Source organism: Lithobates pipiens, unplaced genomic scaffold (assembly GCF_037356315.1).
Source record: "Lithobates pipiens isolate NorthernLeopardFrog02 unplaced genomic scaffold, aLitPip1_a1.2 Scaffold_16, whole genome shotgun sequence".
NCBI classification, from domain to species: Eukaryota; Metazoa; Chordata; class Amphibia; order Anura; family Ranidae; genus Lithobates; species Lithobates pipiens.
Genome location: NW_027507748.1, coordinates 164,757,083 through 164,770,028, shown reverse-complemented (window position 1 = coordinate 164,770,028; position 12,946 = coordinate 164,757,083). Strand labels below are relative to the sequence as shown.

The 12,946-nt window shown below is 44.7% G+C and overlaps 1 protein-coding gene across 3 annotated transcripts in view; it reads right to left on the bottom strand.

Moving 5' to 3' along the window:
• The window catches only part of SH3KBP1 (SH3 domain containing kinase binding protein 1), a 530,573-nt gene that overhangs the window by 85,457 nt on the left and 432,170 nt on the right, over positions 1-12,946 (bottom strand). The window lies entirely within an intron of this gene.

Sequence of the window (12,946 nt, the reverse complement as noted above, 5' to 3'; positions counted from 1 at the left end):
ATTTGTGGCTAAATTCGGACCTGAAACGGACCAGAAGACAAACAGGACCTCCTGTGCAATTCGCTCCGGAGATGTATGAACCAGGGTCATAGAGAGTCGGTAACAATCTCCTGACATGTGAATTGGATGTGGCAAACCCACATCCAATTTGCAATAGTGTGAACCCAGCTTTACCCTAATCAGAAATAGGATAATCAATAGCCAGTGGAGTTGGGTGTCTGGGAAAGTTCTCTTTTTAGTACAATGTTATTCATTGTCAAGCATAATGAGCCTGAATATAGCAATCAAGAGAAATAGTATAAACAATTAAAAAATTAAGCCCCCCCATTGGAAATACTCCTTAACAGAATTACTAAATGCAACATAATCCAAATAATCCACAGTTACAAAATTATATTCATTTATTATTTCAATGTATTCGATTTCATTACATAATTGTATCTCTTTTTTAATTAATTGTATCAAAAACTTTCACGCACTAAGCACATTTAATAACTCGTTGTCCTTCACACATACACTACTTTGTCAAACATATTGGGACGCCTGCCTTTACACACACATGAACTTTAATGGCACCCCAGTTTTATGCTGGCCATATATTAAACAATATTCTGATTCAATTTTCCTTTAGATTTACCAAAACTATATAATAGGAGGACAAACCTAAACACTTTCAATGCGTATGCAATCAGGCAGGCCCTTGCACTACATAGTTGAAGGTAAATCTAAAGAAAATTGAATAAGAAAATTGTATAGTGTATGGCCAGCCTTAAGCTGGATACACACACTAGTTTTCATTAGATGTTTTCTTTTAGATTTACCAAAACTATAAAATATGAGGTCACACCTAAACGCTTTCAATTTGTATGCAATCAGGCAGGCCCTCACACTACATAGTTGAAGGTACATCTAAAGGAAATTTAACAACAGAAGTTGTATAGTGTGTATCCAGCTTTAGTCCGTAGGGTTCAATATTGTGTTGGCCCACTCTTTGCAGGAATAGCTTTAACTCTCCAGGTCCACAAGGTTTAGGAGTGTATCTATGGGAATGTTTTACCATTCTTCCAGAAACGCATTTGTGAGGTTATGCACCAATGTTGGAGGAGAAGGCCCGGCTTGCAGTCTCCGCTCAAATTCATCACAAAGGTGTTCTATCGGGTTGAGGTCAGGACTCTGTGCAGGCCAGTCAAGTTCCTCAACCACAAACTTGCTCATCCATGTCTTTATGAACCTTGCTGGAAAGTGATTTGAGTTTTGGAGCATAGCAGGAGAAAGTACTGTCTCCCATTGAGTGTAGGTGAGCAGGGGACACGCACAGGAGACCAGAATCTGACAAGCAGATGTTGCGTGGGGGTGGTGTTAAGTTGAAAAAAGTTCAGAGTGATAATGGGGTGCCAGGCCATGAAGAGCCTTATAAGTAAGCAAGAGGATTTTAAAGTCTAAACCTGATGGGAAGCCAGTGCAAGAACTCCAGGATAGGGGTGATATGATCACTTGTACAAGGCCTAGTCAGGATTCTGGTTGCAGAACATGCTGAAGTCCATTAACCGCTTCCCAACCGGCTCACGCAAATATACTGCGGCAGAAGGTAAAAGATTAATGTACCTGTACTTTGCCCCTTAAGAGGTGGCTTGCGCGTGCATACCCGCGATCATCTCACGGTGAGGAAGAATGGGGAGATGCTAATGTAAACAAGCATCTCCCCATTCTGCCTAGTGACACTGTCACTGACAAGGTCTCCCTGTAATCGGGAGCGGTGATCAGTGACGTGTCACACACAGCCCCTGCACCCACAGTTAGAATCACTCCCTAGGACACACTTAACCCCTACAGTGTCACTTGGTGGTTAACCCCTTCACTGCCAGTGATATTTTTTACACTAATCAATGCAATTTTTTTTAGCATTGATCGCTATATTAATGCCAATGGTCCCAAAAATGTGTCAAAATTGTCTGATGTGTCCGCCATAATGTCGCAGTCATGATAAAAATCGCTGTAAAAAACAAAAAACTATCAATAAAAGTGTCATTAAACTATTCCCTATTTTGTAGACGCTATAACTTTTACGCAAACCAATCAATAAACGCTTATTGTGATTTTTTTTACCGAAATTATGTAGAAGAATATGTATCGGCCAAAACTGAGGGAAAAAAAATGTATATATTTTTTGGCGATATTATAGCAAAAAATTATGATTTTTTTTCAAAAGTGTCGATTTTTTTTCGTTTACAGCGCAAAAAAATCAAAAACGCAAAGGTGCTCAAATACCACCAAAAGAAAGCTCTATTTGTGGGGAAAAAAGGACATCAATTTTGTTTAGGAGCCACGTCGCACAATTGTCAGTTAAAAGAGCGCAGTGTCGAATTGCAAACGGTGCTCTGGTCAGGAAGGGGGTAAATTCTTCCGGGGCTGAAGTGGTTAATAGTGGTTTTAGGTACACCAGTTAGTAGAGCATTGCAGTAGTCAGGAGAACACAAACGTATGGTTTAGCTTTTCAGCTACAGTACCGTATATACTCGAGTATAAGCCGAGATTTTCAGCCTCTTTTTTGAGGCTGAAAGTGCCCCCCTCGGCTTATACTCGAGTCATCGCTGTCTGCCCGCTCGATCAGCGTGTCGAGCAGACAGACAGCGGCCATTCTATAATTCAAAAGCCGCGCCTCCGGCTCCGCCTTCGCCTGTGATAGGCGGAACACTGAATTTCCCAGCAGCCTGTGTTCCGCCTATCACGGACATCGTATCATCCTCGTACTACGGACGAGGATGATACGATGTACGTGATAGGCGGAACACAGGCTGCTGGGAAATTCAGTGTTCCGCCTATCACAGGCGAAGGCGGCGGCGCAGCTTTTGAATTTTACAATGGCCGCCGAGGCGCCGACGAAGAGGGCACGGGACGGAGGCAAGGCAAGGCACGGCACGGGACGGGACGGGACGGGACGGAGGCAAGGCACGGTGGCGAGGCACGGAGGCAAGGAGGCAAGGCACGGGACGGAGGCTCGGGACAAAGGCTCGGGACACAGGTAGGCTGGACACACACACACACACACACACACACACACACACACGGATGGATACACACACACACAGGGATGGATGGATGGATGGAGACACACACACACAGGGATGGATGGATGGATGGATGGAGACACACACACACAGGGATGGATGGATGGATGGACACACACACACACAGGGATGGATGGACGGACACACAGGGATGGACGGACACACAGGGATGGACGGACACACAGGGATGGACGGACACACACACAGGGATGGACAGGCATGTCTTACCCTCGGCTTATACACGAGTCAATAAGTTTGCCAGTTTTTTTGGGGGTAAATTGGGGGCCTCGGCTTATATTCGGGTCGGCCTATACTCGAGTATATACGGTATATGATTGCAAAGGATGCAGACGAGGAATGTTTGTGGAAAAAAAGATATTCTGACAACATTTTGTACATGTGGATCAAAGGTTAAATTAGCATCAAATATCACCCCTAGACTTTTCAATTTAGACTGAAGCTAAAGTAGGGTGCCATCTATAGATAAGCCATTAGGACTGGCCTTACATAACTGTCCTAATAGCTTATTGATAGCGGGAGTCGGCGTGCAGGGGCGCGCAAGATACCAGGAAGAGGCCTGCGACGTACTGGTACATTGCTGTGCCTGTAGGAGCCACCCATCCGCAGTGTAATGCAGACAGATGGTGCTGAAGAGGTTAATGTAAAGCTAAACCCAAGAACAAAAGTTTGATACTTTGCAGCTTATCAGTACTGATGTTGTGGTTGCATTAATTTTTTTTTACCAATACAAAACTTCCTGTCCTAGGATGATACAACTCACTTCACTGTATATATGGAGGGGCACGTTGTCACCCTAGGACAGAAGTGTGCTAGAGTTCAAGAACAACTCCCCCTCTCATTATCTATATTTAACATCGTTGGGAGGTGTTCCACAGCTCGCAAAGTTTAACTCAGGCATGCTCATAACAATTTTGAGATTTATGATCGTTCGGCATTGCAGGCTCACTACAGGAAGTTAGAAGCTCAATGGATTTATGGGATGATCAAAAGGTATCTTTTTACACTTGTTCATCTCCATAACATTGTCCAAAAAGAATTTAAAACAATCGTTACTGCTAACAGAGAAGCAGAGGCAGATAACACAGGAAGTCATTAGCTCACTGGAAATCTGGCAGCATGAACAGGTATTTTTTTGTATATTAAAGAGACCAAAGGGGGCAAGAAGGAGAAGTTCATTGGGTTTACATTAGGGCTGTGGAAATTAAAGCTTAATTCCTCGATTAATTTTTTTAATCGATCAAAATTCTTTTGATCGGTACTCACCTCTCTGCCGGTGTTCTGGCATATAGCGTCTGTCCATCGCATAGTGTCCGCCCCGTACTGCGCATCGCTTGCACAGTACAGAGCAGAAGGAGATTCGGAAAATCTCCGAAGATGAACGGCACCTGCACCGTGAGTGGAGGTACTAGCCCCACCATCCAAGTTGACATAGGGATGCAAATATTAGAGGGCCCCTCGCGGGCTCGCTTCACTCGCCATGCTTTGGGCATGGCCCTTTTTATTCCAACTCTATGTCCACTTGGATGATGGGGCTAGAACCTGGACTCACGGCACAGGCGGAGTGAATGTTTGGCTATTTTCGGAATCTGTTTGTCCTGTGTACTGCACATGCGCAGTGCACAGCGGACACTATCCGATGCGGGACACAATGTGATATGACACCGGCTTCCAGGGCTTCATGGAGTTCCGTCAGAGATCCGGTGACGTCACGGATATCGACATCACTGGACTCCTCCCCCCTTCCCCAAGTGCCTCCGTCTGCTAACGAAGGGAAGGGGGGAGGAGTCTGGTGACATCTTTATGTGAGTAGTTTGTGTTTGAATACAAAAATTAAATCTAAGGCCGCGTACACACGGGCGGACTGTTCGCCCAACCTTGTTCGGCAAACAGTTTCATCAAACAGTCCGCTCAAAATTTGCATGAGCGGACTTGCCCACACACGAGCGGACTGTTTGACGAACAAGGTTGGGCAAACAGTTCGCTCAACTTTTGAAATGAACGGACTCGCCCACGTAAGGCGGAGGCAAGTCCGCCCATTTCGAGCGCGTGTACAGGTAGGCGGGGCCCGCGAAGGAGACGTCGCGGGCTCCGCCGCCTGGAATGGGCTTAAAGGGGAACCCCAACGCCGAAAAAAATCGGCGTGGGGGTTCCCCCCAAGTCCACACCAGACCCTTGTCCGAGCACGCTACCCGGCCGGCCAGGAAAGGGGGGCGAGCGAGCGCGCCCCCCCTCCTGAGCCGTACCAGGCCGCGTGCCCTCAACATGGGGGGTGCCTTGGGGAAGGGGGGGCCGCGCGGCCCCCCCACCCCAAAGCACCTTGTCCCCATGTTGATGAGGACAAGGGCCTCTTCCCGACAACCCTGGCCGTTGGTTGTCGGGGTCTGCGGGCGGGGGGCTTATCGGAATCCGGGAGCCCCCTTTAAGAAGGGGGCCCCCGGATACCGGCCCCCCACCCTATGTGAATGAGTATGGGGTACAATGTACCCCTACCCATTCACCTGTGAAATAAAGTACAAATAAAAACACAACACAGGGGGAAAAAATATTTTATTGCACAGCCGGGGGTCTTCCGTCTTCGGGGGTCTTCTCGCCGGACTCCTCCGCTATGTGTGTGTAGCTCTTTTGCCAGCGGAGGAGTCCGGCTTTCTTCCTCCCCGCCGCCGGCCTCTTCTCCCGACTTCGGGGGTCTTGTCCCCCTCTTCGGTTCTTCTGCCGGGCCACCGCGCCTGGTCCGGTGGCCCGGTCTTCTGTCGCCGTCTTCCGTTCTTCTGTCGCCGCCTTCGGTTCTTCTGCCGGGCCACCGCGCCTTCTTGTAGCTCTTTTACAGGCGGTGGCCCGGTCTTCTGTCGCCGTCGCCGCCTTCCGTTCGTGTTCTTCTTCTTGTTCTTCTTGTTCTTCTCCAGGCGATGTTGACACGTCGCTCCCTCCGGCCGGAATGCCAGAGCCGCCCTGCGCTGTGACTTATATAGTGACAATGGGGCGGGGTCACATGGTATATGTCACATGGGTTGATGTCACATGGTGACCCCGCCCCCTTACGATGTCATAGTCCCCATGTGACATCAACCCATGTGACCAACCCATGTGACATATACCATGTGACCCCGCCCCATTGTCACTATATAAGTGACCGCACAGCGCGTCCCCGGCATTCCGGCCGGAGAGCTCGTCGAGTCAACATCTCCAGGAGAAGAACAAGAAGAAGAACACGAACGGAAGGCGGCGACGGCAACAGAAGACCGGGCCACCGCCTGTAAAAGAGCTACAAGAAGGCGCGGTGGCCCGGCAGAAGAACCGAAGGCGGCGACAGAAGAACGGAAGACGGCGACAGAAGACCGGGCCACCGGACCAGGCGCGGTGGCCCGGCAGAAGAACCGAAGAGGGGGACAAGACCCCCGAAGTCGGGAGAAGAGGCCGGCGGCGGGGAGGAAGAAAGCCGGACTCCTCCGCTGGCAAAAGAGCTACACACACATAGCGGAGGAGTCCGGCGAGAAGACCCCCGAAGACGGAAGACCCCCGGCTGTGCAATAAAATATTTTTTCCCCCTGTGTTGTGTTTTTATTTGTACTTTATTTCACAGGTGAATGGGTAGGGGTACATTGTACCCCATACTCATTCACATAGGGTGGGGGGCCGGTATCCGGGGGCCCCCTTCTTAAAGGGGGCTCCCGGATTCCGATAAGCCCCCCGCCCGCAGACCCCGACAACCAACGGCCAGGGTTGTCGGGAAGAGGCCCTTGTCCTCATCAACATGGGGACAAGGTGCTTTGGGGTGGGGGGGCCGCGCGGCCCCCCCCTTCCCCAAGGCACCCCCCATGTTGAGGGCACGCGGCCTGGTACGGCTCAGGAGGGGGGGCGCGCTCGCTCGCCCCCCTTTCCTGGCCGGCCGGGTAGCGTGCTCGGACAAGGGTCTGGTGTGGACTTGGGGGGAACCCCCACGCCGATTTTTTTCGGCGTTGGGGTTCCCCTTTAAGCCCATTCCAGGCGGCGGAGCCCGCGACGTCTCCTTCGCGGGCCCCGCCTACCTGTACACGCGCTCGAAATGGGCGGACTTTCCGAGCGGGAACAGTCTGCTCATTTCGAAAGTACAGCGGACAAGCCCACACACGGGCGGACTGTTCGCTCAAACACAGTTTCAGCGGACAGTTTTTCGGAATTTCCGAAAGACTTTGTCCGTCCAACTGTCCGCTGAAACTGTCCGCTGAAAGCCCACACACGAGCGGACTGTCCGCCCAAACACTGTTCAGCAGACAAGGTTGGGCGAACAGTCCGCCCGTGTGTACGCGGCCTAATACTTAAGCGGTGAGCACTTAGATCTTTTCTTTCTACCCATGACCTAGCGTCCTTGCTGAGATCTGAGGAGACGTAAGATAAGTTTATGGTCCGTGTTAACCCTTTTGAAACCCGCTTGCATGATCACCTGTTTGCACAGGGGTCCATGCCATAAAGTGAGAGTGATTAGTTAGACTGGAGGTGGAGGGATTGTCATGCTCCTGTGGACAAAAAAAAATTACTTACGTCAGTGCTACAGTTTGAATTTAAAATGTATTTGTGTAAACTGTGAAGTTAAGTCATGGATTGTGGAAACTAACTAGTGTCAGGTGATTGTATATAGTGTATACCACATTTACCACTGACTAATGCAGAGTTGCAATGCAAGGAGATCAGCTAAAAGTAGTTGGATCTGTATGTGCGTTATAATTAATCTAAATTAGTCGATTAAAAAAAAAAGATTCATCGAACACAAATATTTTAATCAGTAACATCCCTAGTTTACATATGTTTTAGGCCTGTATGGGTTCAATAACCCATACCCTTAAGACTGGGTCTTCAGATGTCTATGAAAAAAAGGTAATAGATATGGACTCCCTACTGAAAAAACAAGGGATATTACAAGCATTTTCTAATATTTATTCACATTAGCCTCATTACAAGTGTCTATGTCTACTTTCATTTAACATGTGGTCAGGCCAATGATGGCGTGTCAATATTTTTGATCATTTGTCTTTATACGGGTTACTTGAGAAAGGCTGAAAATGAATATACTGTAAACTGAGCAACCGTCCAAAAGATTTTACATGTATTTAATGTATTTTTTCCTGTAAATGTTACAAGATGGAAAATTACTCACACAAAAACTCATATAATGTCTAAATAAACATGAATGCAGCAGCAGGTAAAATAGTCTAATGTGCTTTTTAACTTTCCTAATGGATTTGCTGCTGAAAGATCCTACAGCGCTTAGCAGGTGTATATTTACATTGCATATAATGTTCTCTGGAGATTACACTCAAAAACTCCAATATGATAGGGCAAGCAAGAATATATGTATATTCATTTTGTGTAATTCAAAATGCGCTGCTCAGTTCATTAAATTCCTGCCAGTGTAATTGCTATAAATTTTATATTTAACGTTTCCTAAATATATATCACCTTTTTGGATAAATGTTTTTTTTTTTTTTTTTAGAACTCCAGTTCAAAAGACTAAACATTACTTTTATCAGAACAGAATAAAAAATGTTTTACTCTTTTATTCTGAGTTTATCTGTAATAGCCAAAACCAATTAAGACCAAACAGAGTAATTTTAGAGGCCTAGATTTAATTTACGCAGTTTTAGAACTAGTGTTTGGCAGTAAAAGTGTCCCGAAAAGTGAAGATTGCAGCAGATTTGAAAGCTGTAATGACACATTATAAATATTATTTTAATATATAATACGAGCAGAAAAGTACTATAACCTAGGTTAGCGTATGTGCATTTGAAGTGCTCCAAAAAAACATGTACAAGCGAAGTACTCAGCAGAGGTATTCATATCTGCAGTAAGCAGTACATCAGACTGTGGGAGGATACGGTTTAATCAAATCCGTTATTTTTGAGTGTGAAACATGTCCACAAAGGAGCTGAAAATAAAAAGACACAAATCTAACAAGTCTTTGATGAAGCTGTTAGAGCCGTAATTGTCAACACTTTAAACTAAAGAGGGTCTTAATTAGGCCCCTGTAATCACCAAAGGGCCACACATAATGTTCAATATATGTAATGCTTGAAACCACTGTCAGAAAGTGTGGACCTAATAGAGGACAAGAGGGTCAGAAAGTGTGGATATGTGACAATTTTGGCTGGGGATATGCTGCAGAAGAAAGCATATGTTACATGAGGCTAGTCAAGATCAATGCTATTACCCTAATCAATGTTACGACTACAAACTGCTGAGGTCCAAGGGCCCCACATCATATACCAAAGGGCCACATGCAGCCTTCAGGCTGTAGGTTGGCATCATGGTACTAGAGACTGGAAAGAGAACCAACGGTTTGTGAATGATTTACTGCCTAAATTCACTTTTAACATCCTTAAATCCAGGGGGTTATCAACTCTTTAGGTCCAACATCAGTATTCTTGAAACATTTTTTTTTTTTCACACAATTATAGTCTATGATGGACACCAGATCAATACTGTGCTTCGCCCCCTCCTGTGCCATTCTCAGCTGCAATGTCATCACCGTGTTGTGATTTGTGAATGGCACAGCAGAGGGAGGGTACAGAGGCACGAAGCCAGAGCTAGCATCTATGAAACCATTCTGATGCGACAAAGCACCCAAAAGTGCAACTCTCACCCCATATATCAGTAATCCTCAGCAGAGCCCACAGGTAGCTTCTGAATAATGACATTACAGTTTTTTTGTGAGTAATAAAGATTTAAAAAAATGTGAAAAAAACAGCTGTGTCTGGAGCTGGGCTTTAAACTATTTGACAATCTCTTGAGGACCCTACTGCTGACATAGGAGGTGTTCCCACTCTCAGATATTTATTTAATATTTTGGACAATGAAACGAGAGCTGGAAAACACAAAGGTGGGCAGGAGCAGCTAAAACCCCCAGTGGACAGGAACATAGTCAGAAGACGACAGACTCAGCAATGGCATGCAATGCCCAGCTGCAGCAAGCAAACCGAATATTCTGATCACCAATCCTCAGGAAGGATGTGCTGGAACTGTAGAGAATCCAGAGCAGGGCAACAAAATTAATAACGGGACTGGGGGACCTAATTTACGAGGAACGACTACAAGCATTAGACTTATTCTCCCTGGAGAAGAGACGCTTGAGAGGAGATATGATATATAATGATGATCCCAGCATCGGAAGAAAACGATTCAGTCTCAGGGAGTATAAGACACGGGGCCACTAAATATCATGGAAGAGAGGTAGTTTAACCTTAACCTAGGTAGGGGGTTTTCCGCTGTCAGGCTGATAAGAATAAGGAATCCCTTCCGCAATTGGTGTCAGCAAGAAGTATTGATAGTTTAAAAAAAAAAACACCTCTTGAATGTGCATTTTAATGAACACAGTAAACAGGGATATGGGAAATGATTTTTTTTTACATTAACGTACCCACACAGGTTGAACGGGATAGACTGCTTTATTTATTCAACCTTATTAACTATGTATCTATGTGAATTATGGCATTAAGTTCATGCTGTTAAAATAGCCAAGACATACTACAAATCAAGAGTTCAACCACTAATCTCCAATATAACCTAAAGCACTTTTTGGTGGACTGATCATAACATGTACCAGGGCTCATATCTTTAATAAAAAAAAGTCCAATCATCTATAAATAAATACATACACCTGCAGTAGAGCTGTGTATCCAGGATAGTTATAATGGATGCGATTATAAGCAGAAAAGAATAGGTGAAATCAATGCTGTAGGCATGAGATATTATTACCAGGTGATGTGAAAGTAAAATTGATTATACAGTATGTGGAAAAGGTCTTAGGGGAGTGATGTACAACATTAAAAGCATCCATTTCTGCCATTAAGCCATGAATATTTCACTCAATATAATGGATGACTTAAGCTGACCAAGGTAAGTGGGTGGGAGTTCCAACCACCACTGAATTAAGCAGAAACTCCATAAATACTGCAATTCCACTTGATTCCAGACATTTAGTCAGGCCTATTTTGTACTTAAGGTGTTACAAAGGCAGGCAAGCAGGCATGAAGCCACAGGCAATACTACATATAACAACACATCAAGCCAATGTCTCTGTTCTTTTGACCAAGCACGTTATATTTACCCTTACATGATCATTTATTTTATGACCACAATATGCACAATTGAGTCTCCTAGCCACTGAACTCCATTGTACTCACTGCTATAAACTGATTGCACTTTTTATCTTCTTTTCTAAGAACAGATTGTAGTTTACTAAATCCATTGCTCCCAGTAACAATTCACACGCTGCATAATCACCATGAGTCTAGAAAATCCCTAAGCCATAATACTTCAAAATCCCTCAACAAATGTATTTGAATCTTTAGACATATCTTGTGCACAATATTTTTTGGTTTTGAGAGGCAAAGCCCTACAGATCAAAACCAAGCAATGCTCTATGATATAGATACCAACTAGGTATTGCATACAGTGTACATTGCATGTAAACTCGTTCTCCAAAAATGGGGCAAAATTGGACATTCTATGGCTAAATTCTCTGCAGGTAGAATGTGTGAATGTGGAAAATAACAAATTATGGCCACAAGATGCAGCTGGGGAGTATATTTATTTCCTATAGGTTGCACCATCTAGTGACCATAATGCGGTATTTTCTGCATGTTTTGATCTTGAAAGAAAATAGCCTAAAGCCCCATACACACCATCAGATTTTCTGCAGATTTTTTTCCTTCAGATTTACCAAAACCATATAATATGAGGTCAAACCTTAGGAGTTCCAATGTGTATGCAATCAAGCAGGCCCTTGCACTACATGGTTTTGGTAAATCTAAAGACAAAAATCAGCAGAAAATCTGATAGTGTGTATGGGGCTTTAGAATGTTCAATTTTGTCCCCTTGCACAGAGTGAATTTAGATGCAGTATCAGTTGACGAACAGCTTCGCTGATTTTTTTTTTTTCTATAAAATACGCCCAACATTCACAAATCGCCTAACCTGCATTTGATCCCTGAAAACAAACACAAGTTATTTTACAGCTTATATTAAATAATAAGAAACCATTGCACACACCCTAGCATTACGTGAGTGAGGTCTATTTTAGGTTGGGTCCTTCTTTAGCATTTGCTTTCTTAGCAATCTTGTAATTTTAAGAAAAATATATAAAGTGTAGTATTTGCTGCCAGGGTTCCTATTTACTTTTAATCTGAGGTAACCAAATGAATAGGTCCTGTATTTCTGTCAGAACCATGGTGCCCAACTCTGCTTCCTGTATGGTTTTAAGTAGAAGTAAACAGCTGGCAAAGATGCCAACATGGAAAACTGAAAAAGACTCAGCATAGTGTATAAATTGTCCTCCGATTCCTTGTGATCAGAGCTTATATTTAACAAAGTGATGGAATTCAGCAAACAACATTCTTTTCATTATGCTAAACTGATGAAAGTTCAAACCTGGTTTGTTTGCAATTCCTTATTGTAAACTGAAGCTCTCTGCAAGCTATTTAATAAAATACACCAATATTTGCAGAAATCAGAGCAGAAGTCAGTGTGTGCTGAAATGATCAGGATACATTTTATATATCATTTAATATTTCCTAAAACTAAAATGTTCTCATGAATTGTACTTTAATCTCAGGAGAAGATGGCTCACTACACAGACTCCGGAGCTGACAGGGAGAAGGGGGTAGATGGGAAGAGTTGGAGAGAGGAGAGCAGCGGGATGACAGAGGCACGTCAACTGAGCATGGTATCATAGATCAGCAGCCATGATTACCGTGCTCAGCACACTGGGGGGGATACAGGAACAGGCAAGATCAACCAGGTACATTACACCATAGGAAAGGACTAATGACCCCGCAGAAGCGCTATGCAGTTTAACATGCTTTAAAGGAACAGGATCTTTTTTTTGG